Source organism: Pogona vitticeps, chromosome 1, assembly GCF_051106095.1.
Source record: "Pogona vitticeps strain Pit_001003342236 chromosome 1, PviZW2.1, whole genome shotgun sequence".
In the NCBI taxonomy this organism is placed as follows: domain Eukaryota; kingdom Metazoa; phylum Chordata; class Lepidosauria; order Squamata; family Agamidae; genus Pogona; species Pogona vitticeps.
Genome location: NC_135783.1, coordinates 47,146,260 through 47,173,444, shown reverse-complemented (window position 1 = coordinate 47,173,444; position 27,185 = coordinate 47,146,260). Strand labels below are relative to the sequence as shown.

Sequence of the window (27,185 nt, the reverse complement as noted above, 5' to 3'; positions counted from 1 at the left end):
ATGGCCGCCATATGGAGGATCTTCCCTGGACTGTGAGTTTTTAGCCCATTGAAATGCATTAACCAGGTTTTAATGCGTTTCAATTGATTTATTTTCGCTTTACGACGTTTTCGCTCTACAGTGATTTCGCTGGAACGAATTAATGTCGTTAAGCGAGGCACCACTGTACAAAGAAATGATACAATCAGAAAGTGTGTTTAGCTACCAAGAAATCTTGTTCATATTTTATGGAAATAACAGAAACAGAACTGAATGTGCTACTCCCACCGCCAGACCCCTGTGTGACTTTTCCCCCTTCTGGTCCCTTACAGAGACTTATGTGTGGGGCTTTTGGTTGTGTTATTTTAACACGAGTGGAACCTTTGGCATGAGCACACTGGTAAAGTGTAATGGCTGCTTGTATGAGGACTTGCATTCAGTCCAGTATAAGCAGAAATCACATGCTATCTTGTTCATGCAACAGACACATCTTAGATTGGTGTGCCTGTCCTTCTTTCTTGCCTAAATGAGACTAAAGTGCTGGATATTGGCCTCTTTCTCTCCTCATATTTGGAAAATGAGAGGTGCCGAGGCTCCTTTATGTCCAGAAGTCCCACCCCTCTGACCTGAATAGCTTGTGGGGGCGAAATTTGTTTGCACATCGCTAAAAGAAACACATTCAGACTGTGCTTGCCTTTGTTCTCCTTTATCCTCTCTTTGATACTAGGATTATCTGCTGTGAAAATACCTCAGTGTCTTAAACCTGGCTTAACACTTACAGTTTTAACCATCTGTGGCATACATGTTAAAGGTTTGCGTTACTCATGGATCTGATCATAGCTAGAATCAGGCTTGCACTGCAGCACTCCCTGTTTAGCAGCTGAGTGCTAAAACTATTAAGATGGGTGGGAAGCACCCATTGATACTTTATTGTACAATAGGGTGGCATTGTCCCATATTGTGAATGAGGTATGTGTCACACCCACCCCAATGGTTAAATGCTGCTGAGCTGAATATTTCTTTCAGTCAGGGTGTTAGCCATGTTAGTCGAGTCTGATAGGAGTTGTAATCCAAAACTACTGGAGGATACAAGGCTGATTTTCACTTTCCAAAGTTCTAAATTTCTACCTTGAATTGCAGGGGTTTGGACAGCACAGTTTTTGTTATACACAGATTTTGTTTTCAATAAATAAATAACTCTTGTCCTCTGAAGGTGCCGGCCACAGAGACTGGCGAAACATTAGGAAGAAAAACCTACAACAACCATTGGATCCCGGCCATGAAAGCCTTCGAGAATACAAAATAAATATTCAATAAATACTGTCCCCCTGGCTACCCAGAACCCCATGAGTTGAATGCTGAAGGCTTAAAAGTGATCTGCTTACTCCCAAATACAACGTATCTAATTCAGCCTTTAGATCAGGGGGTCACAAGGACCTTTTAAGGCTCATTACACATACTGTATGGAAAGGATTGTTTATGCTATGTAAGAGAACCCCGATAGAGAGAGAGTAGTTCTGTAGTTATGTTGGGGGGGGGGCATAAGAGTTATACATGGAATTTGAACTACATGGGGTTCCAGTGCACCTCATCCCAACATTCTTGAAGGGAGAAGCAGTTGAACTCAAACCCAAAGGTCCCTTAGCTTGACTTTCACTAGCAATTAAGATTTCTCTGTTACAGATATGCTACCCTGTTTCCCCTAAAATAAGCCCTAACCTGAAAATAAGCCCTGGTATGATTTTGCAGGATGCTCGTAATATAAGCCCTACCCCGAAAACAAGCCCTAGTTAAGTGAAACCCCACCCTTCACCATTGTACAAACTAAAAGCACCACTATTTTTTTCAACACCACGGCAAGGATTCTGTTCCTTCTAATATTGACTTCAGTAAAAAAGAGAAACTTCAGTGGCTATCTCTTTTGAATGTAGTTCCCTTCACTTGCTGTATGATGGGGATGTACTGTCGTTAAAAACTCAGTGCTGGTGATTTGGTCCCCTCCCATGGTGTGAACTGTTAACACCTGATCCTGCAAGCCCTGCCTGTAACAGCCATTACTTTGTGTTGTAATCATTGCAGTTAATTACATCTAGCAAATGTTTGAAAGAAGACCTAGGATCCAAATTATGCTGAAGTTTCAGGGAGTGTCAGTTTCAAAGCTGGATGTAGCAATGAGTTATTGTTTCAATAACCCTTTCTTTCCATTTGGATTCACTGGACAGAAAGCTGTTCTGTATGTTGGACTTAATAAGCAGGCGAAGTCCATTGCAGGTTAACATTGATATTCCATAGGAGCCTATCTATGCTTTATAATAAGTCTAGTTAGGTAGGTTGGTGGACACGAGAGAGGACTTTTTAAATTAGTGGCCCTATGGCTGTCTACGTACATCCCAAAGAAGGGCAGTGCCAAAGAATGCTCCAACTACTGTACAATTGCACATTTCACACACTAGCAAGGTTATGCTCAAAATCCTACAAGGCAGGCTTCAGCAGTATGTGGACCGAGAACTCCCAGAAGTACAAGCTGGATTTTGAAGGGGCAGAGGAACTAGAGACCAAATTGCTAACATGCGCTGGATTAAGGAGAAAGCCAAAGACTTCCAGAAAAACATCTACTTCTGCTTCATTGACTACGCAAAGCCTTTGACTGTGTGGACCACAGCAAACTATGGCACATTCTTAAAGAAATGGGAGTGTCTGATAACCTTATATATCTCCTAAGAAATCTATATGTGGGACAGGAAGCAACAGTTAGAACTGGATATGGAACAACAGGTTGGTTGAAAATTGGGAAAGGAGTATGACAAGTATTGTCTCCCTGCTTATTTAACTTATGTGTAGAATACATCATGTGAAAGGCTGGACTGGGTGAATCCCAAGCTGGAATTAAAATTGCCTAGAGAAATATCAAGAACCTCAGATATGCAGATGATACCACTCTGATGGCAGAAAGTGAGGAGGACTTAAAAGAACCTCTCAGTGAGGGTGAAAGAGGAGAGCGCAAAAAATGGTCTGAAGCTCTACATCAAAAAAACTAAGATCATGGCCACTGGTCCCATCACCTCCTGGCAAACAAAAAGGGAAGATATGGAGGTAGTGACAGATTTTACATTCCTGGGCTCCATGATCACTACAGATGGTGACAGCAGCCACGAAATTAAGAGATACTTGCTTCTTGGGAGGAAAGCGATGACAAACCTAGACAGCATCTTAAAGAGCAGAAACATCATCTTGCCAACAAAAGTCCGAATAGTCAAAGCAATGGTTTTCCCTGTAGTGATGTACGGAAGTGAGAGCTGGACCATAAAGAAGGCTGACCGCCAAAGAATTAATGCTTTTGAATTGTGGTCCTGGAGGAGACTCTTTGAGTCCCTGGACTGCAAGGAGATCAAACTTATCCGTTCTGAATAAAATGAACTCTGAGCGCTCACTAGAAGGACAGATCCTGAAGCTGAGGCTCCAGTACTTTGGACATCTCATGAGAAGAGAAGGCTCCCTGGAAAAGACCCTGATGTTAGGAAAATGTGAAGGCAAGAGGAGAAGGGGACGACAGAGGATGAGATGGTTGGACAGTGTCTACCAACATGAATTTGACCCAACTCCGGGAGGCAATGGAAGACAGTAGGGCCTGGCGTGCTCTCGTCCATGGGGTCACGAAGAGTCAGACACGACTTAACGACTAAACAACAACAATGGCTGTAGAATTATTTTTTCCATAGTGAGATGCAGTGTGTGGTTCATGCTTTACCTGCTCTGAGATAAGCAGAAAAATGTGTTTATTTCATGGTGTGTGTATTGTAAATCATGCCTGTGAATTTGTACATTTTGCCCCATCCACCTGAAGTGCAGGTGGAGGGGACAAGATTGCAGCTAGAGACTGATAAATAAATAGTCAAGGAATACCTTATTACTTTGAATGAGTTCAGATCTTGAGGACCAGATGAACTGCATCCAAGATTTTCAAAGGAACTGGCTAAAGAATTCTCAGATTTTCTTGAAATCATGGGAAATGAGTGAAGTGTTGGAGATTGGAGAAGGGCTAATGTTGTCCCTATGTACAAAAAGGGCAAAAAGGAGGAACTTGGGAACTACAGACCAGTCAGCCTGACATCAATCCTAGGGAAAATTCTGGAACGAATTATAAAACGGTCAGTATGCAAGCACCTAGAAAACAAGGTAGTAATAACTAGAACCCAACACGGATTTGTAAAGAACAAATCCTGCCAGACTAATCTGATCTCATTTTTTGATTGGGTAACCTCCCTGATAGAGGGAATGCTGAGGACATCATATATCTTGACTTCAGCAAAGCTTTTGATAAAGTGTCCCATGATGTTCTGGTTAGCACGTTAACTAGGTTTGGGCTGGATAGAACAACTGTCAGGTGGATACACAGTTGGCTACAGAATTATACTCAAAGGGTGATGATTAATGGGTCCTTCTCAAATTGGGAGGAGGTAACAAGTGGGGTACCCCAGGGTTCAGTCCTGGACTCTGTGCTCTTCAACATTTTTGTTAATGATCTGGTTGGGTACAAGGAATGCTAATCAAATTAGTGGATGACACAAAATTGGGTGGGGTAGCTAATACTCTGGAAGACAGAAACAAAATTCAAAAAGATCTGGATAGGCCTGAGCACTGACTGAAAACAACAGAATGAAATTTAACAGGGGTAAGTGCAAAGTAGTGCATCTAGGAAAAAGAAACCAAACACACCGTTACAAGATGGGGGATACCTTGCTCAGCAATACTACGAGCGAGAAGGATCTTGGAGTCATTGTAGATCACAAGTTGCGTATAAGCCAACAGTGTGATACGGATACAAAAAAAGGCAAATGCTATTTCAGGCTGCATTAAAAAAGTATAGTCTTCAAATCCCATAAGGTACTAGTTCCATCTGTTTGGCATTGGTTAAGCCTCAGCCTGAGTACTGTGCCCAGTTGTGGACATCACACTCCAAGAAAAGTGCAAATTGGAACAAATTCAGAGGAGGGTAACAAGGATGATCAGGGACCTGGAAACCAAGCCTTAAGAGGAAAGACTGAAAGAATTGTGCATGTTTAGCCTTGGGAAAAGAAGACTTGAGGGGGGAGATGATAGCACTTTTCAAATACTTCAAAGGCTGTCATACAGAGGAGGGGCAGGATCTGTTCTCAGTCATCCCTAAGTGCAGGACATGCAACAATGCGCTCAAGTTGCAAGAGGCCAGATTTCAGTTGAATATCAGGAAAAACTTCCTGTTAGAGCACTATGACAGTGGAACCAATTACTGTACATCGAGAGGTGGTAAGTGATCCAACACTGGAGGCATTTCACTACAAATTTAGACAACCACCTGGCAGATATCCTTTGATTTGTATTCCTGCAGTGAGCAGGGGTTTGGACTCGATGGCCTTATAGGCCTCTTCCAACTCCATGATTCTATTTATACTGTGTCAGTGGTGTTTAAATGGTATTTTAATGATTTTATAGCTTAACTGGTTGAAAATGATACTAGCTAGTTGATATTTTTATTGCTGTTATTGGGATGATGTTTTGATTTGCATTGTCTTTTTTTAAATGATTACTTTAGGGAAAATGTTTGTTCCAGAAAGGCAAATTAGTCATATTCAGAGCTGTTTTACACAGAATTGATATTAGACTTGGAATATTTGAGTTTAAATAATAATTGCACTGTCAAGTCAATTCTGACTTATGGCAACTCTTCTCAGAGTTTTCTAGATAGGAACTACACAGAAGTGGTTTACCATTCCCTTCTGGGAGCGCCCTGGGACTGTGCAGTTTGCCAAAGGCCACACAAGCGGGCTGTTCTTCTAGGAGGCACAGCGGGGAATCGAACTCCCATCCTCTGTCTCTGCAGTCAGATATCTAAAACAATGAGCTATCCAACAAGCTTACTTGAGTTTAGTTTTGAAATATTTATTTCCAGGACTGTATTGAGCTTATGCTTTCCAAACTGCCTCAGCTAGTAATTACTCCAGAACCCGGTGGGTTGACAGGAACGCCTACCTCTTTGACCAGAAAGCACACCTAAGTTTGTTCTAGGGTGTGTTTCCTTGTGTGTTTGTGTATATGACATAGGAGTAGCCACCTTTAAAAAAATTTATATGGATGTTCCTTTGAGAATTTTCTCCCAGTGTTTTTCAGTTTCCCAGTAATAATTTTATAATTGCCATGTGGCATCCTGCCACAGTCCACAAACCAGAAGGGTGGGGGGGAAGCTTTTCTACATGATAATTAGTCTTCTTCAATGTGGTGCACTTCAAAACTGTTTAGTTATAACTCCCAAGTCTGATGGGAATTATTGCAGTTTAGCACATCAGGCAGGGGAAGGCTCATGCACTTCAATGTGCATGAAAAGTTCAAGTTGTTATTTGAGGAGATGACTGTGATAGCTTTCTGCTCTTTATGGAACACATTGCCTTATTTTGCTTAGGGAAAGCTATACTGCCATGATGATGGAAATGCTTTTCAAATAAAGGTTCTTGCTCCGGAAAGCCACACTGTGAGTGCCCATGGGGGAAAAACAGGACACTTCATGGGAGTATTACAATTGCTGTAGTCTAGTTTTTGTTTTGCCTGTTTTCAAAATACAAACCAGGAAGAAAAGTCTCTTTAGTTGTTGTAGTGGAAAGATTGTACTTTTCAGTCTTCTGTTTTCATTGCTTGTGCCTCCTTTTAAAGAGCTGCCCAGTGCTTCGTCTGATTTATCTGTATATGAAAGATGATTGCTTAGCTAGAGCTGTGAGTCCGTGTTAAATCTTTTCTGGAAACAAAACTTGAAGTCCCCAAGGTACTGTCATGCAGCTATTCCAGGAACAAGATTCCAGATGTTTGACCTGCTCAACCCTCCCAAATTTTGGTACATTATCTTAACAAACAGTATTTTGTGCAGAATCTTGCAGATTTTCCAGATTCTGGAATCTAGTTGAATTGAAGCCTTATAACAAGAAGAGGGAGGGAAAGAAGGTTGTTATTATGAATGATAATATGGCACTAGATTCCTTAGCAAAGTATTTTTGGTAATTGCATCTGTATTTTTGCTGGAATATTACAACTGTACATTCAGAGCATATTTCCAGTTTCAAATATAAAATAGTTTAACCAAAACAATAACAGGGAGTTCTTTTAGGAAAATACCACAATCTGAAATCAGTTTAGAAATGTGGAGCTCACATAAATGGTGCTTTATGTCATCATATTGTTATTTAAGCTCCAAGTATGAGCTAGATGCTTTTCTAAGGTATTATAAGCTTTAGGAGCTCAAGCTCAAGGCACTTCACCTCGCATAGTTTTGAGTTTTCCTTTTTCCATTGGGACCCAACATCAATGGCTCCTTCAGATCATTCTGTAGGTTCAGTCTTCGTTGGAAAGTTCGGGGGTTGTATTGTTTTGTTTTGTTATTGAGAACTTATGGTTTAGTCATCTGGCTGCGAAGGATGAAGTTGGGCATCTGATTCCCCACTGTCCCTCCTTGACAGGGGTTGCACTCAGTGATAAGTAGGGTCCCTTCCAGCTCTGCATTTAGAAGAGGTTTTTTGTTGTTGTTTTGCTGTGTACCACAGAGCCTCAGGGGAACCAATGGAACCTGCAATAAATGTTGCAGTATAGCCTTACTTCCTAGCAGAAAGGCTGTTCAGAAATCCATCCATCCATCCATCCATGATATTCCATCCCTTTTTCCCCTGCCCCACTTTTCATTTTCAACTTAATTTAAATATTTAATACTTATTGGGGATATTTATGGGATGTTTGAGACTGGGCACTTCTCTCTCAGGTTGTCTTGCACTCAGACCTTGAGGCAAATGGCTCCCCTATTACCCTATATAGCTCTGGGTCACGCTGGCTGGAGGATTCAGTTATAGTCCAAAATAGTAACTTTTTCATACTCTTCATGTACTTTTGGAAACATTTGCGTCTTCTGAACATGTTGCTCTTGGTTACAAGTTTTGATTCATTTTGGAGTAGGGGTTGGGGTGTGGATACAGGGGAATAAGGGGGAAAAGGGTAAAATTCCAGAGGGTGAAAGTATTCTTACATCCACTTAGTTATGCTAAAAAGGGAAATCACACAAGTAAACAATATAACAATTTTTTTCAGAATATCTGTCGTTACTAATGTCTCCATTCCTTTGGATCTTCTCATTCCTCATTTATCTAAAATCCATATTTTAGATCCAGCTATAAAACCCTTCCCTTCTTTTGAATCCTTTTTGAGATGACCTTTCATTTAATGCTTCTTAGTACATCCATCTCCACCACTTCCAGAATCTTTTCTATCAGGTCCTCCAGATGTGGTACCACTTCTTTCTTCCAATATTTTCCATATAATATCCTCCTGCTATAATTACTGTACATGTATTATCAGATATCTCATTTCTTTATGTACAATTTCAGTCATAATATTTAATAGAAACAATTCTGTTTTAAATGGTATCACATAAGATAATTTTTGTAACATTTCATGTGTTGCTCTCCAATAATTTTTTGCTTCTCTGCGTGTCCACTAGATATGGTAAAAACTACCCTCCTGCATTTTACATTTCCAGCATTTCTTGGAGGTATTTTCATACATTTTAGACAATTTAGTTGGAGTCATATGCCACCTATAAAACAACTTATATATATTTTCTTTAAAATTTACTGATTTTGTAAGTTTAACATTATTCTGCCAAATTTGTGCCTACTGTTCTAAGTCAATACTGTACTATGACTAACATTTTGTGCCCATTTTATCATACAGTCTTTCACTACTTCATCTTCCATTTTCATATTTAAGAGATATTCATGCATTCTTTTAATTATTTTATCATTTGCATCTAACAATAGTTTATCAAATGTTGTTTGTTGTTCATAAAAACTCCTTATTTTATCTTTCGCATACCTGGGGTCTAATTGTAATCTCATCCACCAGTCTTAAAAATTCTGCTCCTCTAACTTCTCTCTAGTCTTTAATGCCCCCTCTTTCTTAAGTACATCTCTATACCTCGCCAGTCTTACTGAGCCCATTAAAGTAGGCTGTGTGAATGCGTGCATGTGTGAAGGGCGCTCAGGGGCACTCGTGCGCATGCGCGAGGGGGCTGTGCGGGGGCAGGAGTGCATGCGGGGGGAGATCTGTCTCCGTGGCCTGGTCTGGCCCAGGCCACTGACTGGCACCAGGCCGCGGATCAGGGATTGGAAACTCCTGTTTTAAACCATACTCTAATATATATATATGTATAGATTTTTTGATTATTTTCTCTTTTGTGCAGATCCATAATTCATCCACCTGAACTTTTCCCTCAGAAAAGCCCGTTTTTGTCCTTTTTATATCTTGATTCTAATTTCAGCATTGACCACCAATCTGTTGCTATACAGTTTATCTAAGTCTTGTTTATCTTTCATGGTTTGATCTTTAGTTAACAAATATTTAAGACATGAGTAAAAATCCCTCTTGGTTTGACACTTTCAATGTAAATGCCTCTATTGGTGCTACCCATATTGGAATTTTCTTATAAGTTTGCACATGAAATTTTTGCCATACTAAACATAATACTATCCTCACAGTATGTTCTGGGAAATGTGTCTGTTCTTTGAATTTTCCATATGCATGCCAGCCCATTTTTAAATCATGACCTTCCAATTTCAACAGTCTTTTCTAATGTTATCTGTTCTTTTATCCAAACCATAGCACAGGCCTTGGAATATAATAGCCAATTCAGCAGTCTTAGACCTCCTCTGTCTTTAAATCTTGCAATGTTCTAAGTTTTATTCTTGTTTTTTTTAGCCTTCCATACAAATTCTGAGATTAGGCTGTCTAGGTCCTTGAAGTATTTAGAATTTAATAGAATTGGTAAGTTTTGAAACAAAAATATTTTTGTTAAGAAAATCATCCTTATTGCCGAGATTTGTCCCATCATTGAGATTTGTAGCTTATTCCAACCCTCCAAGTCTCTCTATTTCTTTCTGAATTGTAAAATAATTTTCTTTCATCCAGTTACTTGTCTTTATTGTAATAGTGACTCCTAAATATTTCACCTTTGTACCTCCTCAAAACTAGTTTTCATTATCAGTTTTCAACATCCTCTTTATTCATGTTTTTAGTCAGGAATTTTGGTTTTTGATAGATTATTATAAGACTTGTGACAGCTCCAAACTCTTCTATAGTTCCCAATAGTTCTTCCATTCTATCCAGGGGATTTTCTAATATTAGTGCTAAATCATCAGCATATGCTTGTAGCTTAAATTCTTCTCCCCTGATTCTAAGACCTCTAATTCCATTATTTCCTCTTATTTGTGTATTCAAAATCGTTAATGTTAAAATGAATAGTAATGGAGAAAGGGGACATCCCTGCCTCGTGCCTCGTTCAATTTGGATATCTTCAGTTATTTGGCCATTGACTTTGATTTTCGCCTTCTGTTTAGTATATATTGCTTTAATTTTTGTAAAAAAGTTCCTTTTGCTCCCATCTTCTTTAATTGCAATAACATAAACTCCCAGTTTACATTATCAAAGGCCTTTTCTGTGTCTAGGAAGATCAGCATCATTTGTTTTTCTGAATGTATTTCATAGTATGCCAAAATGTCTATTAATGAACTTGTATTTGACATGATACACTGATTTGGTCTGGGCAAGGACTGCCACATTTCAGCTAGATAGTAGCATTAGAGACCAACACCGATGTTTATCCAGCAGAACTGATTCAGCAGTAGGCTTTCTCTGCCTCTTGCTGCATTCAGATTGACCATGTCTTTACTGACTTCAGACAGAAGCTGGTGAGAATAATAGTTACTTGCTACATTGCTGCCATCATGGTCTTGTTCTTGCTTTCATAATCATGATGTAAAAAATAGTCCAAGAAAAGCACCACCAACAAAAAGCAAAATAGGGCTGGTACAGTGCTGGCATCTGAGAGAAGATTTGTACAGGAGCTTTGGGTATTTTGTGCATTTACAGTTGATCCTAATAAAAGTATTGCTCACCTAAGGAAATCGAAGGTTGAATTAATCACAGAAGGTTCATTTTTGGGTGAGGAGAAAAAAAGAGTCCTGGTGGGTTAGACCAACAATCCGAGGAGCTGTCTCAGCCTCCCCTACAACCCAGTGTTGGATTATAATTCCTATAATCACAGTCCACATGGCTATTTGCTGTGCTAGTTGAAAACAATGGTGTCACGATCCCCACGTGGCCCCTGTTTGCTCACGCTACGTGCCCCTCAGCTGTCACCAGTTGATTACATCAAGATTCCCTATTATTAATAATCAAGATCCAGGCCATATGTCATTTTTAAAGAACCAAATAGAAGTTGTTTATTGTTACAGATGTTGACAGGACTAGCAATGTTGTTCATTCTTAAACAAACATCCTCATTTATCCACTCTCAACCACCATTCTCCAGCCCAAACTCCAAAACTTTCAGTTTTCCAATCTCCTCAACTAATTCCCTATCTCTCTATCTAACTCCCCCTCCTCCTGCTGAGTCTCTTATATCTTGTGACTGCCCCTCCAGCACTCCTATTGGTCTATGAATATTCATAGATACAATATAAATATTCAAGATACAATATGACTATTCATGACCTGGGCAGACGCCACAAATGGCAACTGTAATCTTAACACATCCAGAAGGTGCCAGGTTGGGGGAAAGATGGCTTATCTAGTCCAAGCATCTTGTTTTATATGGGACCCCACTACAATAATAGTAAATACCAAAGTAGTGCTGTAATGTGGGTTCTGAATTTTTTTTACCATGTTTCCCGGAAAATAAGACAGGGTCTTATATTAATTTTTGCCAAAAAAATGCATTAAAGCTTATTTTCATGGGATTTATTTTACAGTCATGTCATCTTCTGGTTGCTGCACAATGGTGGAGGGCAGAGTTTCACTTAACTGGGGCTTATTTTGGGGGTAAGGCTTATATTACGAGCATCCTGAAAAATCATACTAGGGCTTATTTTCAGGTTAGGTCTTATTTTCGGGGAAACAGTACTATCAACATGGCTTAGTTTATTTGTTATGGAGAAAGCAAATACCAGAGGAAAGGAGGATGCTGGAAAACTAAAAGAAAAGTAACTCTATATAGAATGCACCCTTTGCTCGGTAACATGCTGAAAGGCAGTGGTTTTTTAATCACTGTTTAAAAACATGTGTTTTTTAAGCAGCTATGCCCTTCTCTGTGGCTGATTATATTCCATATGTTACAGTGGAGCTATGTTCCTGATTGGAACTAATGTAGTTTTTGTGATTCCTTCCCCTGCTTCAAATGTTTTTTGTACCCCATTTTAAAAGTTATTCCCCTGAACAGATACTGCATGCGAAGCAGCTGTGTTGGTTGTCAGCATCAGATCTCTAGAAAGAGATCCTATGTAGCTGATTCACTGCTCTCTAATCTTTCTTGTCACCTGTGTTGTCCCTTCCATACTCCAAAATTGGTGGGGTTGTTCTCTCCGTAAGCATTTGCATGTCTCTTTCCCCAAATTTTCCTGTTTTGGCTTTTTTTTTAGAGAGAGAAACCATAGAGGCATTATTATTCAATTTGCTCCATCTCTCCTTTGCTCCTTTCTTTTTCTTTCTGGAATATTGGTTCAGCACATTCTGTTGTTATTATTTACTCTCTAGTTTCCAAGATACATGACATATTTAAGGAGTGGGTTCATCATTGCCACCAGTCCAGTAAGTTTCCATAGCCCACTGGAATTTGAACTCAGGACTCCTGGCATATCCTACTTCATATTTATTCCTAAAGTACTGTATAACACACTGCTTGGACTATTGCTGGAGATATAATCCAGATAATGGATTTGTGTCAATTTTTGAACACTTCTCAAGGCTGCTGTTTATGTAAATAGCAAACCACGTCAGCCAAGTTTGCGTAGAAACAAAGAGATTTACTTTATTTACTTACAATATTTTTTAATTCTGTTCCCTTACTTAAAATTCTCTGGACAGCTTATAATAGTAATAAAAAATACATCTAAAACAGAACATAAAACTACAAAAAGTAAAAGCAAAACAAAACACAACAGAATAAAACTCATGTCACTTTCAATTAAATATTGAGAGTTCAAACCAGAGTCCCAAATACCATGAATTTCCTAAAAGGCCTGGGTAAGGAAGAAGGTCTTTGCCTAGCAAACATTGGACAAATCTCTCTTGATTGGAGTTTTCATAACTGATACATGCAGGCCTGATACACACAAGTTGAGGATCCCAGTCAAGATGTTTCTGTCTCACTCAGACCTGTGGGGCCAGTCGTCACTTTTACTGTTTATATAAATTACCCTTCCGTGTAGGTCTTGCCTGTATCACTGGAAGAAGCTTTTCCAAGACAGGACCCAGTCCATTAAATCTCTCCATTGTCTAAACAAGCACAGCAGTCCTTGTGTGGTGCCAGAGAGCCATTAATTAGGGTTTGGCAAGCAAGCTCTTCTTCAGCCAACCCAACACATAAACATTCAAACGTGGTCCTGCAGTTTAAAGACCTTTGGGAGAACTGGAAGGCAGCCTGCTCTTGAGGGAAATTTGGCACTCCTCAGGTCTCAAAACAATAGACTGAAGATGCCTGCTGTAGCTCTGTCTCTGATTTTAATGAGGTTTGGGTTTGCTGTCATTGTCACAACCGTCTTTTTCTTAGAGTATTAACAAAAGGTATGAGTATTCAAAACACTGTGTGAGTTCTCAGGACACTTGTTTATAGAACCAGATTCAGAATTCTCTAGCTACTTTATCTGCTTGCCACACAGCAGGGTGGGGGGCAAAGTCAGGTCACCCAAGTGTTCATGGATGATGAGCATGGCCAACGGCAAGAAACCTTGGGGAGATGCAGTCCAACAACATCTGTAGGCCACACTTTGGCTGGGTCTGCTATATAAGGATATAGCTTATCGTTCGCTTACCAGCTAGCAATGACTGATAAGGCAGGTTGATAATTTTTGCAATAGATCTAGTCTGTCTGGCACGGCATCAGAAACAGAAATGTCTGCTGCCAGGGCACTGTCACTGGGTTTCAGTCACCCACCTTACTGGAACCATCTTACTCACCAAGCTTTAAGTAAGCTTTCACAGCCCAAGAGCCACCCAGGATGAAGAATTGCTCACCTTCCCAGAGTAATCCTATGAGTCTTCGCTAGTTTCTACCCCTACAGTCAAAGACAGGAGAGCCCTAACTGAAACACAAATATCCAAACCTCACCACTGGCCAGCTGAGTCCCCCGGGTTCCCTCCTCAGTTCTACAGAGGTGCTGTGCTATACAGTATTATTTTCCTGGCTCAGAGTTGCTTCACACCGACCCCCCTACTTCTATTACCCTGTTATATTGGGTGACAAGGCTTCAGGACCCGGCCACAGCCTGCCCTTCTGCTTTCCTGCACTGGAATCTCAAGAGCCCTCATATTTGGTAACACCAGAACTGAAATGCATACACAGGTTTGCAGTTTCCACATCACCTGAACCCAGGGACACCATTCTATGACTAGCCATTCAGTATCGAGACCATCCGAGAGGAAAAATCCCTCTTGACTGTTCCTGATCTCTGTCTAAATCGCTTCAACACTTTGATGTCAAAATCAGGTTCACTTACCTGAGATATTTCAAGGTTTTAATTATTGTTAGGTATCTTTGATTTTTCTCTGTGGAGCTCAAGGGGATGTGTATATGTCTCCCACACACACACACACACTTTATTTTTGGACCAACTCTGCTAGGCAGAATTGGAAGTGACCAGGCCAAGACCATCCAGTGGGATTCATGGGGTTATACAGATTGATTTGTGCACTTCTAAAATGAATAGTTGGACTTGAACTGTGCCTGGTAATTGGGTTAGAAGGTCTGCAAGCCTCTTCTAGTTCTGGGTAGGGCAAGAAGCTTTTGCTAAACTCATTGCTTCAATTTCTTGACCAAATGCCAAAGGCATCCTGGATATTTTCTAGCAAGCTATATCCTTTCCCACTTCACTTTCATTGATTTGGGATGTTGTTGTTAAGAGTAGTTGTCACATTTTTGGCAGCTGTCTTACCTCCCTCTCTTGCAAGCTTTATCTCCCCTCATGCTTCACCCTATTCTCTCCTTTTTCCTTTGAAAATTGATGAACTTAGAATTACAATGAACGCTGCCAGGCAAGCTAAATGTTTGCTTTTGCATCACTCCAATCTCTTAGGTTTTGGCTGCTATGCAGTGTGAATGGATAACTGGACAGCTTGGCCTGAAATAGAACTCATATTTTAGTCCTGGGTGTGTTGTGAACTTGGTGGAGAGAAAGATGTACATTTCAGCCCTTACATTGCCTGGTATTCTTCCAGGAATAATTACTGATCAATCCAAGTGTAAATCTTTCTTTTGTCAAATCATTCCGCCCCTATGGTATGCAGTTTTTAATCAGAGAAAGTGATTTTTAGCCCATAGAACGTTTTGTCCTGCATTTTGGCTTTAGCTGTGTTCTCTCTAAATTGGAACCAGCTGGATGACTGAAAGTGGCCCCTAAGCTGAATAGGCGAAGGCCACATGTCTCCTAAATATAGCTGAAAGGGAGCAGATGGGCAGGGAAAATAGATGAGCCAGGGGGCGGCGGTGTGACTGTGCCATTAGGAAGATAGCAGGGTGCTGCGTAAGTATGAGGGGTATAACGAGTTGCTAGGTACCAAAGTTTAGAATACTTTGTGTGCTGCATTTTACCCAGTTGACTAAATCGTGTTAATATTTGGTTTGGAATAAATTAATGTTATGAGTGTAATAGATCACTGTGTACACATGTACTGTGCAAAGGGTGTAAAACTGATGATCCAATGTTATGGACATTACAGAGTTGTGTTTTTGTGTTTTTTTGCTACGTATGTTTACTTGCACAGTTATGATTGCTACATGTTTGTTTTGGATTGATTTCCACAAGTGTGTTAACTTCCAACCCCTAAATCTGGTATTGATTCCATGGTCAAAGGCTATTTGAAAAAAGGGATAGTTAACACTATTTTCACAATAAAATAAAAAAAAGTCTGTCCCCAGACGTGGTTTAATGTTTTGCACTTTGTGCATGACTTTCATCAGCTTGACCATTACCATCTCAACTTGTCACATGAACATCTTGAGGAATAGCCACTTTAGCATCACAAGCGGCAAACAGCCCCTGCACCTCTTAACTGCTCCATATTCTAGTACCTACATAACTTAAAAGAGCTAAAGGGCTTGTGTGGCATAATGGACAGAGTGTTGTAGGACTAGGACAGGACTAGGACATGGGACACCTGGGTTCATATGCTTGCTCAGCTATGGAAACTTGCTTGGAACCAGCAGTGGTAAACCACTCCTTGACTATCATATACCGTATTTTTCGCACCATAAGACACACTTTTCCCCCACAAAACGGGTGGAAAGTCTGTGCGTCTTATGGAGCAAAGAAAACAGATTATATTTTCCTGTTTTCTTCTCCTGAAAAATTGGTGCGTCTTATAGAAAGGTGCGTCTTATGGAGCGAAAAATACGATATATCTCAAAAGTCCTGTTAAGTCAGAAGCAATTAGCACTCAATAGCAATAGTTGTAAAGAATTGCTAGGATACAAACATTAATGCAGAATATTTTCAAGCTAGAGAATGAGTGTTCAGCCTTTCCTTGTCCCTCTGAATTTGGATTTCGGAGACATCAGCTCTAATCATCATTTGGTCCTGTAATATTGTGTGTAAACAACAATTTGGAAAATTACTTGTTGATCCTCAGCCACTATGGTTCTATCTCCTGAATTGTTTTTGTTTTTTTTTTAAGAGTGAAAAAATACAACAAAGCAGCCTCCAGTATCAGGGAACAGCAGCTCCTTACATCTTGTCTATATAAAACTGGTCACAAGCTTGCATGTGAGTTTGACACCTGATAACTGGCACATGTCTGCAACTGTGAGATAATATTTGGGGTACTTAAGAAAGTGGTGGCACTGCGGGTTAAACCGCAGAAGCCTCTGTGCTGCAAGGTCAGAAGACCTGCAGTCGGAAGATCAAATCCACGCAATGGAGTGACCCCCCGTCGCTTGTCCCAGCTCCCGCCAACCTAGCGGTTCGAAAGCATGCAAAATGCGAGTAGATAAATAGGTACCAGCATGGTGGGAAGGTAACGGCGTTCCGTGTCTAGTCGTGCTGGCCATGTGACAATGGAAGCTTGTCTTTGGACAAACGCTAGCTCTATAGGTTGGAAACAGGGATGAGCACCGCCCCCTAGAGTCGGGCACAACTGGACAGATTGTCAAGGGGAACCTTTACCTTTACCTAAGAAAGTGCTGCTTCCTACATTATACTGTGGCAGGCTCTCTGCCCCCTCCAACACTATGAAGAAGTGTATGTGTTAGGGTTAACTCCCAAATCTCAGCAGAACCACAGCTAACTTTTACTTCTCTTCTGTCACGTTAGGTCATACACAGATTTAAGAGCTGGCTTCTGCTGGTACAAAAATTTGACTCAATCCACCTCTTTGAGACATGTGCAGTGGGATAGGTCAACCATACATACAGGGGATTGAGGAAAGTAAACTAATTAATATTTATTTCCCATACACGTTCAGAGTCTGGCATTCTATATGGTTGTCGTTTAGTAGCTTTAAAGAAACTCATTTACAACCCGCATTATAGTTCAGACAGTAGGTGGGTGGAGACCACAGATTTTTGCATCCAGGGAAGCCAAATGTTTTTTACACAATTGAGATTCTATAGTATTTATTTCTGAAATTTCTATTTAGATTTTCAGATAGGAAATGCTACTTTCCTACATTGTGTCATTTCCTAATGTTGCCCATGGGCATAATTATCTTCTATTGAGCTGTAATTGCCCCAGCTTTGTTTGCTCTGTGTCAGACTGAAGCAAAGAAGGTGAAGTTTGTTTGTTTATTTGACTTATATATTGCCCCAAAGTGTTAGAGCACTATATAAGTGTGTGTTGGCCAATTCACCCATAGGACATGTCCATTATCTCTATGCTTAAATATTTTAATTTCACTTGCAGTCATTTAAATTGCAATCTTCTATAAATACTTAGGGATGTGGTGGCGCTGCAGGTTAAACTGCAGAAGCCTCTGTGCTGCAGGTTCAGAATACCAGCAGTTGTAAGATTGAATCCAAGTGACAGAGTGAGCTCCCATTGCTTGTCCCAGCTCCTGCCAACCTCACAGTTCGAAACCATGCAAATGCGAATAGATAAATAGGTACCGCCTCGGTGGGAAGGTAATGGCGTTCCGTGTCTAGTTGTGCTGGCCACGTGACCACGGAAACTGTCTTCGAACAAACGCTGGCTCTACGGCTTGGAAATGGGGATGAGCACCGCACCCTAGAGTCGGACACGACTGGACTAAATGTCAAGGGGAACCTTTACCTTACCTTACCATAAACACTTACATGGGAGGTAATTCTATTAATCTCAGTAGGTCTTACCATACTTACATGTAGGACTGCATCATAAACTTATTGATTTTGGTCCATCTGCCTCAAGTAGTGTAACATGCAAGACTATATATTATGCAAAAAAAAAACTTTTGTGAAATATTTTGTACAGTCCCCTTCAGCATTTCTCAAGCCTTATTTTTCTTTCTCCCATTGGTTGCCTTACTCTCCTTAAACAAACATACGAAATTCTGGGAAACAACATATACAAGAAGTATGAAGCATTCCCAGTCATTACCAAAGGAACCTTTAGGAAACAGTCTTTGTTGTTCTGTGCCGTCAGGTCGCGCCAGATGTCTGGTGATTCTTACTGAGTTTTTCAAGATCCATGAGATGTTCAAGGGCTGCTTTGCCATTGCCACTCTCAAATGAGTTTCCATGGACAAATGAGCATCTGAACTCAGGTCACTTGAGTCCTATCCACTGTGCCACAGTGCTCCTCTTAAGAAACAGTATCTGTGCAAAAGCTCATCACAGATGCCATTTTGCATTGATCGGTTTTTAATGGAGAGTATTTATTTATTTATTTATTTATTTATTTATTTATTTATTTATTTATTTTGGATTCACTATTTTAGATCAAATTTATGGCAGAAGCAGACTTTGAAGGGGTTGTATTTTCAAAAAGGGCCATGAGTTACTGTTTTTTGTTTAGTTTTGTTTTTTAAGTCAGGAAACACTGTTGTAGGACCTCAGCAAAACTTCTGCATTTTTTAATTTATGCTTTGACAGGACCAAATATTGTGTAAGCAATCAGGTATATATATTCCAGTAAGTTTGCTTCCTCCCAATTCGATTGTTGGGTGAAATTCACTTCCCAAGGTCTCTGCTCTGAAGGAGCATGGAAGTAGTATGAGCCCCAGGCAGTTTTCACAGAGAACTACTTTTGAGTCAAAAAGACTACATGCTGCAATAGGAAGTCCAGGAAGAGGTGCAAGTCAGCAACCTAGGTCCAAATGACATTCCTTCCCCTTCTCTTAAGAGAATAGGACTCTGGTTTGGTTTTATTGTTTGATACAGCTGACAGCCACATGAGCTTGTGAAAATGCTCTTGGCCTCTTCTGGCTTTGCTTTACAACTTATACTTATGAACTTAATTCTCTGCTCTGCGGAGATGGAAATGTTGTTACCCCAGCACTCTTTACAAGACAAACAGATCTTAATGTTATGAGGGCAAGGAATTAAAATGGCTGGAAAAGCAAAACAAAGTAGCTATTAATGGAAATATGAAATCCCATAATGGTTCTGAGAGACATAACATTTTTCCTTACTCTCTCTGTGGGCTCCCCCCACTTTCTCACACAATATTATTTCACACCATCTTTCCTCTGCCTCACATCATCTTTTTCCTGTGGAAAACAATAGCATTCAAGCTGGAAAGCATTATTTCCCTTCAGGATAATAGAACTTTTGAACTTGGGTGGCATGAAATTTACCACCTAATGTCTTAACACAGCAATAGCATGGAAGTAGCATGAGCTCCATGCAGCTATGGTGGACCCAAGAGGAGAGTCAAGCAAGTGGAAGAATGCTGGTGAGAGAGAAATAGAAAAGTTACCCTTTTGGTCTATAGCTTCTAGAATCCCTCAGCCATGCTCCCCTGCTGGAGAAGGAAAAATTGGCTGTCAGCTGTGTGAAGTTTTGTTTCTGTGTACCTTTTAGACTCACTCTTGGATGCATGTCTTAATATGATGAGGGGTTTTGAGTCTGTCTATGAAGCCGAGAGCAATGCCATCAAGAGGCTAGATTCTGTTAGGACTCTAGACTCCAAGAAGAATCACCAAAGGCTAAATAGTCACAGCTGAGACACCAGATCAAGATGCATCCACTCTGCATCAGGAGTCATGATCACATCAGCAGAAGAGAATGGATAGTTCCAAAGATGATGGCAGCAGATAAGCTCCTGAACTGGGCAGAAGGAATAGTTGAAGGTGGCACTGGCAGAGGATTGGTCACAAACAATAGTAGTGATACTCAAAGTAACTTTTATTAGTGCTGCACAGAAGAGATTGATGATAAACCACAGCTGAATGTTTCTTACCTTGAAAACCCTATGATGAGACAATCCAAAATGAAATGAAATAGTGATGGAAAATGAGAGTCCCAGGTTGGAAGGTTACTGGGGAAAATCAAAGAACAAGTATGAATAGCATTGTCACTAATGATGCAGGTAGATTAAAGCTGAAAGGACATCTAGTGGCCAACGTATATACAGATGAAAGAAAATTCGATGTTCCATGACATATAATTGGAACATGGAAAGTGAGAAGTATGAATCAAGGAAAATGAGAAAACATAAAGCAAGAAATGGAATATGTAAACATTGCAGGAATTGGTTTCAGTGAAGTAAGTGGACCGTAATAGGACATTTTCAGTCAAGCACTTACAAAATTTTATTGTTGAAATGACAAACTCAGAAGAAACTGAGTGACTCTACTAACAAGATATAGCACATGCAATTTAGTGGTATAATGCCAGGTCTGCCTGAATAATATCAGACTGCTTGGAAAACCTCTCAGTACAACCTTTGTTCAATCAACCATCCAGCAACAGATGCTGAAGAAGAGGAAATTGAAAGCTTTTATGCAATCATCTGGTAGGAATTTGGTTACACGTCAAAATATGACATGCTGGTAATCATAATTATTGGAATGCAGAAGTAGGAAGCAAAGCAGAACCAAATGTTGTTGGCACATTTGGCCTAGCATCAGAAACAAAGCAGGGGAACGATTCCTGGAATTCTTTGAAGCCACAATTATTCATTGCAATAATATGCTTCAGGCAACTGAACAGATTACTTAACATGTGGACACCACCAGATGGCAGATACAGAAATTGAACAGAGTGTGTAATCAGGAGATAGAGAATCTGTGAAGGATAGAATGGAGATGAGATGGAGGAGACAGACATAGAAGATGGAGAAGCTCTGCCAAAACAAGACCCAGAACTCTGCTATATACAAAGGGGACTACAAACCCCATCACTGGGTGACTGTGGCAATGATAAAATAACTCTTTAAATATCTCACATACTGTGGAAACCCTGTTAGTATCACCATACATCAAACTGCCTTGCCAGCATATAACATACACATTACTTCTTTTGACTCACGCACTATGCATCTGCTGCTGCAACCTAGCATTGCAATAGTACTTTTTGCTGCCACATCACACGGTTGAATCATGTTTAGTTTGTAACGTAGTAAAACATCTAGATGATTTCACATGTGTTGCTGCCAGTCAAGTGTTGCCTGTCTTATATTTGTATATCTGATTTTTCTGGCCTAAATACAGAACAATAACTTTTTTCCTCTTGATAACTCAGGGTGCAGATTTTGGCCCAGTTCCTCAACTTATATTGCATTACTTGTTAAGATCATCATGAATCCTGATTTTTCATATTCTGAAGTATTAGCAACTTCTCCCACTCTGGTGTCAGCCACAGATTTGATGAGCACCCTCCCTACTCCTTCAGGCACATTTATTTATAAAGATGTAAAACAACACTGAGCCCAGGACAGAAGCCTGTGGTATCATCGTACATGACTTCTCTCCAATATGCCAAGGAGCTTGTCAACCGTCTACCAATCTAACATAGCCCACATTTCACCAGCTTGGCCACAAGAGTATCATGGGAACTTTAAAAAGCTATGTAAATCCACAGCATTCCCCTTATCTACCAATCTTGTAACTCTTGTCAAAAGAAAGATTTGCCTGACATGATTTGTTCTGGAGAATCCATGCTGGATCGTAGTAATTTTCATCTTATTTTGTAAATGCTCAGAGGTTGGCTATTTAATTATCTGTTCTGGCCACTCGTCTTTAATAGACTTCCACCAATCCTGAGCTCCTCCTCTTTATTTCTGATTACGTTGTCTCATCCAGTATTTCTTTATGCTTATTGAGATAAAGGTTATTAAAGTCCAGAGTGCATCTTCTGCTATCCTTAGCTTTTCCTTTCCTCAGTAAGACTAATCTCAAAAGGACAAGGTTACTTCCAATCCAAGTTCCCACTGTGTTTTCTCTCATTTACCTGTTCTTCCCTGTGAGTACTCAGACTTCTATCCTTCCAAGGTTGGTAAAATGAGTACCCAGTTTGCTGGGGGGGGGCAATGTGTAGCCTGCATAATTAACTTGTAAACCGCCCAGAGAGTGCTTGAAGTACTATGGGGCAGCATATAAACAGCACACTTTGCTTTTTTGCTTTGAGTAAGGACCACGTCCAGAAAAGCTGATCCCTTTGATATTTCACCTCCTGGGAGATGTAATGGTCAGCAAGACATCTGAAGAATTTGTTGGACTTTCCATTCTTGGTAGAGTTGGACTTCTGACAGGTATGAGGGTAGTAGAAGACTCCTAATACTGTACTCCTTTATTTCACCTCACTGAATGTTTGGTAATCTAATCTAGGGATAGCTTCCAGGTGTTCAGTCTGGCTTTGAGGTCTATAGCAGCCCCTCACAGTGATGTCATTGTTGTTTCCCATTATTTTTTTTCCACATGTTCCCTACTAGATTTCCATTCCTCAAGCCATAAATCTCTCTGCAAGGGTACACAAACTATTCTTTTCCTTGCAGGTAAAGGAAAGCCCTGTTTACATCTTTAATTTTCAAAGTGTTCTATCACTTCTCTGTGTCCCTAACTTGTATGATGCAGGTTCCCATTTTGCCTATGTAAAACTGAAGCTGGGGAGAAATGAACTCACTCCTTTGGATTTATGGGAGTAATGAGATCTGAATTTAGATCCCAAGTCCAGAAAGTTTAATTTCTTGCAATCTTAAGATATTCAGAACCTTTGGTGACAATCCTGATATTTGCATTTTACCCCATACAGATAGCATTACTACTTCTCCCTCTGTATTAGTTTCTTTGCTTAAAAACTATTCATCTTGTTTCTCTTCTACTTGCAATCCCAGAAGCACAATGATAATAAGGGAAAAAATCTTCATGCTCTTAGAAAAGAAAAAGGAGACAAAAAGCGACAGCCAAAAACCTAACATCTGTCACATTGCCTGTAAATGGCAGCAAGAAAAGCCAAGTGTGCAGTTTTGTTGTCTTGCATAATGCTGATGGTGACATTGATTTTTTTTAAAAAAGCAAAGTATGCTGCTTATATACCACCCCATTGTGCTAAAAGCACTCTCTGGGTGGTTTACAATTTAATTTTACAGGCTACACATTCTCCCCCCCCCCAATTCCCCAGCAAGTGGTACTCATTTTACTGAAGACTAAGTGAACCTTGAGCCGACTGCCAGAATCTGCTAGGATCGAATGTTGAATGTGAGCAGAGTTTTGACTGTAATACTGTACTGTGCTTTAACCACTGTGCTACAAGAATCTTCACCAGAACGGTTATTTCATAGACTGGGTTGTTGTCACAGAAAAAGCTGGAGTGTAGAAGTTGTTTTTTGAACCATCATTTCTGGAACCCTCTCCCCCAGCTAACATGAGTAGTGGCCATACTGCCTGGCGAGGTGAGGGAGGAGAATGACAATTCAGGCAATCATAGTCTAATAAATGACTTTTCCAACAGCTTTGCTTCTTCCAGCCATTTTTATTAACCTTTCTAGGATCCTGATACAGGGAAAGGGCAATAACTATCTTATAGAACACATGTGTTGCATGTGGAAGCTTCAGGTTCAATCCACGGTATTCTGAGTTTTAGAAGGCAGGTTCTCAGGTTACACCGGTGGGACCTAAACAGCTGTTACTTGCACTTTGAGAAGACAGTAGGAATGCAGGAAGCTGCTTTACTCTATGTCATACTGTTGCTCCACTTAGCTCAGTATGGTCAACTCTGACTGGCACTTGGCTCTCCAGAGTTTCTGGAAGTATTCTTTATTAGTCCTACCTAGAAGTGCCAGGAATTGAATCTGGGATTTTCAGTATGCAAAACAGGTGATCTCACTCTGAACTGTGGTTTCTCTTTATATAGCCAAATGATTTTGTGAACTGCTTCAGTATAAGCATAATAATCTGGATGGTGATAGCAACAAGAAATGTAGTAGCTCCAGATATACACCTGTTACTGTTCCCATTGTCTGAAAGGATATCATGTGCAACAGGCAGTCTTGTACTTTTGTAGGCCTCCTGCACAATTTAGAAGCTCAGTAAACCAGTGTTCTGTCTCCCATGTGGAACCTACACAAAGAGAAAAGGTTATCTGCTGCTAACTTTATCCCTCCATTTTGCAGAGAGCAATACGGAAAATGACAGGTGGGGCAGACATAGCAAGCTCCTCCTTGATCTCCTCCATATATAGTGATTTTATACAGAGGCCAAAGAATTTAACAGGACTGATTTGACTTATCCCACCCAACTAGTGGTGAAGTCACTACTCTGGGCGGCTAACAAATCTAAATAATCTTGAGTGAGCACCCTTAAGGCATTTAGGGTCATAATTCCTTCAGACAACTTTACAGAAAGGTTACTGTGCAAAGCCTCATCTTATTTTTGCTTGCTTCATTATCTTCACTAGGGCAAGGGGCCTCTGTTAATTATCTGTCCTAGGCAAACTGTCATCAGCAAGGGGTTTGGTTGAGATACCTCACTGGTTGTTTGTTTGATGGCTACAGTGTTGTTGTAAGTTGGAACTCTTAGCAATCTACAAGATTTCTGGCTAATGAATTCAAACCTGTGACCTAGGTAGGTCTCTTTTCAGTGTTACCTCTGGGATAGAAGGGGTGATGTTTTAGGAACGAGAAACCTAAAACAAACTCCTCCATTCCATCTATGTGGTCAGGGATCTGAGTGTTTGATCTCACCCAGCAGTCAATTTCTTGAGAAGTGCAAGATTGATGGCAATGTTGACTTGGTTGGAAAGCTGCTAGGCATAATGGAAGCCCTACTGTTTGCTTAGTTAATGAGAAGGTGTCATTAGTCTAGTAATTTATTTCAGCTGTTGAAATGTTTTGAATTTTCTCTCTGGTGGATAACTGTGTATGCTAACAGAGGCTTTGGAGAAAGGTAAAAACAGCCCACTGTTCTTATGGATATTGGCAGCAGGTTTGGTCTAATTGCTTCCAAGGGGGATTCAGTTTCAACTGGTGTTCTGCTACAGTGGGACCTGTTGTGGGGCGGGGTGGGGGTCCAAATGTAGTTTTGTGCTTTGAATGCTGCCTTCTCAAAATGTGCATAGTTGGGGGCTTGCATTTTCTGTTGTTTGGAGGAACATAATCTCTGCCGAGCTCTACGTTTGCACCATTGTTACAGGGATATAACTCAGATATTAGAACACCCCCATCTAGCAAAGATAGAACCAGCAAGTCATGTTTATAAAATGGGTATGGAAATAATTAGCGGTGTAAAATGGTCCAACTTTGATCTCAAAAGGAATGTATCAAAGTAACGAGTGAGTAAACGTTTAGTGCTTTTTATGACTTTTGTTCCCATCAAAACTGGACTGTTCATGGTGGAACCTGACATTGGAGGAGCCCTGCAATAGTGTCCACAAACCCCTTTGTGTCTGAAAACCCATGGAGAACAGTGCTATGGGTGAGAGGTTGGAAGAGGAGAATGTTCATATTTTGGGTGCTCTCATCATTCTTGCCAGCAAGGCAGAGGTGCTGGGAAGCCATTCTCCTCTGTTTTATTCCCCCTCCCAACAAACTTTCAGAAGACTTTCATATAAACCTGCACTAATTTCACCTTTGGTGTGAAGGGAAAGTGAATAAGGCTATATAGTTCCTGCAGCTCCACATTCTTTTCCTTCCTCCCCATTGCCATATCTCCTGCATGCATTTCCCCATTTTATAGCACTAGTGTCCTAACCATACAGAGTGGCCAGATCTCTCCTTTGAAGGTCAGGGTTCTCTCTCTTACCAGACTCAGCAGTTGCAGCTCTCTAGATGTTGGACTGTGACTCCCATGATCCCTTACTTCTAGGAATGCTACCCAGGGCTTATGGTAGTTGCAGTGAAACAACGTTCAGAAGGTTACCATTGCCTATCCGTAATAAGTACAGTGGTGCCTCGCTTAACGATGATAATCCGTTCCAAGAAAATCGCCGTTAAGCGAAAACATCGTAATGCGAAAAAATCCCATTGAAACACATTGAAACCACTTCAATGTGTTCCAATGGGGTCAGAACTCATCGTCCATTGAAGATCCTCCATAGGGCAGCCATTTTCGCTGCCTGTCTTGCGAGGAATCCGTCCCAGAAAACAGCGGGGAGCCAATTTGTTTACCCAATGGCCATTTTTAAACAGCCGATCAGCTGTTTAAAAATGTCATTGTGCGAAGAATCAGTTCCCAAAGCAGGGAACCGATCATCACAAAGCAAAAAAATCCCATTTATATCATCATTTTGCAGTCGCAATTATGATCGCAAAAAGATCGTCATACAGTAATGCGGTTTCGTCATAATGCGGGGCAATCGTAAAGCGAGGCAAAACTGTATGGTAAATACACTCCATAGTAAGAACTTGGAGAGGGGTTCTGATCAATTATAGTTCAAGGGGTGTACCCAGTGACTATAGGATTGCAGCCCTAGCATAAAGTAGAAGAAAAATTTAGCTGCAAACCGGCATTTGTGGAATAAATTTCTTCCAGGTTATTTTTTGTCTGCTGCTCCAATAGTATTTATTCCAATAATACACTTATGTACTGTTGGAAATGAGGCAGCCGTGCCCGTTCTTTGGAGCAACAAAAAACTTCCCAGTTTAAGAACAGGGCAAAAAAGGAAGGGAGAAAGAAAAAGAACAGACCAACAATTTCCAGGACATTTTTGGCATCCTCTTGATGTTCAAACAGAACACTGATTACACCTAATCTAAGAAACATTCTGGATTCAGATAGATTCAAACAAAGGAGGAACAGAA

The 27,185-nt window shown here is 40.4% G+C and overlaps 1 protein-coding gene across 13 annotated transcripts in view; it reads left to right on the top strand.

Annotated features, from left to right (window-relative positions):
• Window positions 1-27,185, top strand: part of SLC29A1 (solute carrier family 29 member 1 (Augustine blood group)) — a 94,495-nt gene that overhangs the window by 28,960 nt on the left and 38,350 nt on the right. The window contains exon 1 of one of the 13 annotated variants that reach the window (XM_072991748.2): window positions 24,898-25,011. The exons of the other annotated variants lie outside the window; for them this stretch is intronic. The gene's annotated coding sequence lies outside the window, so the exon portion shown is untranslated. Of the gene's footprint in view, window positions 1-24,897; window positions 25,012-27,185 lie in introns of those variants that run through there. 13 annotated transcript variants of the gene reach the window in all.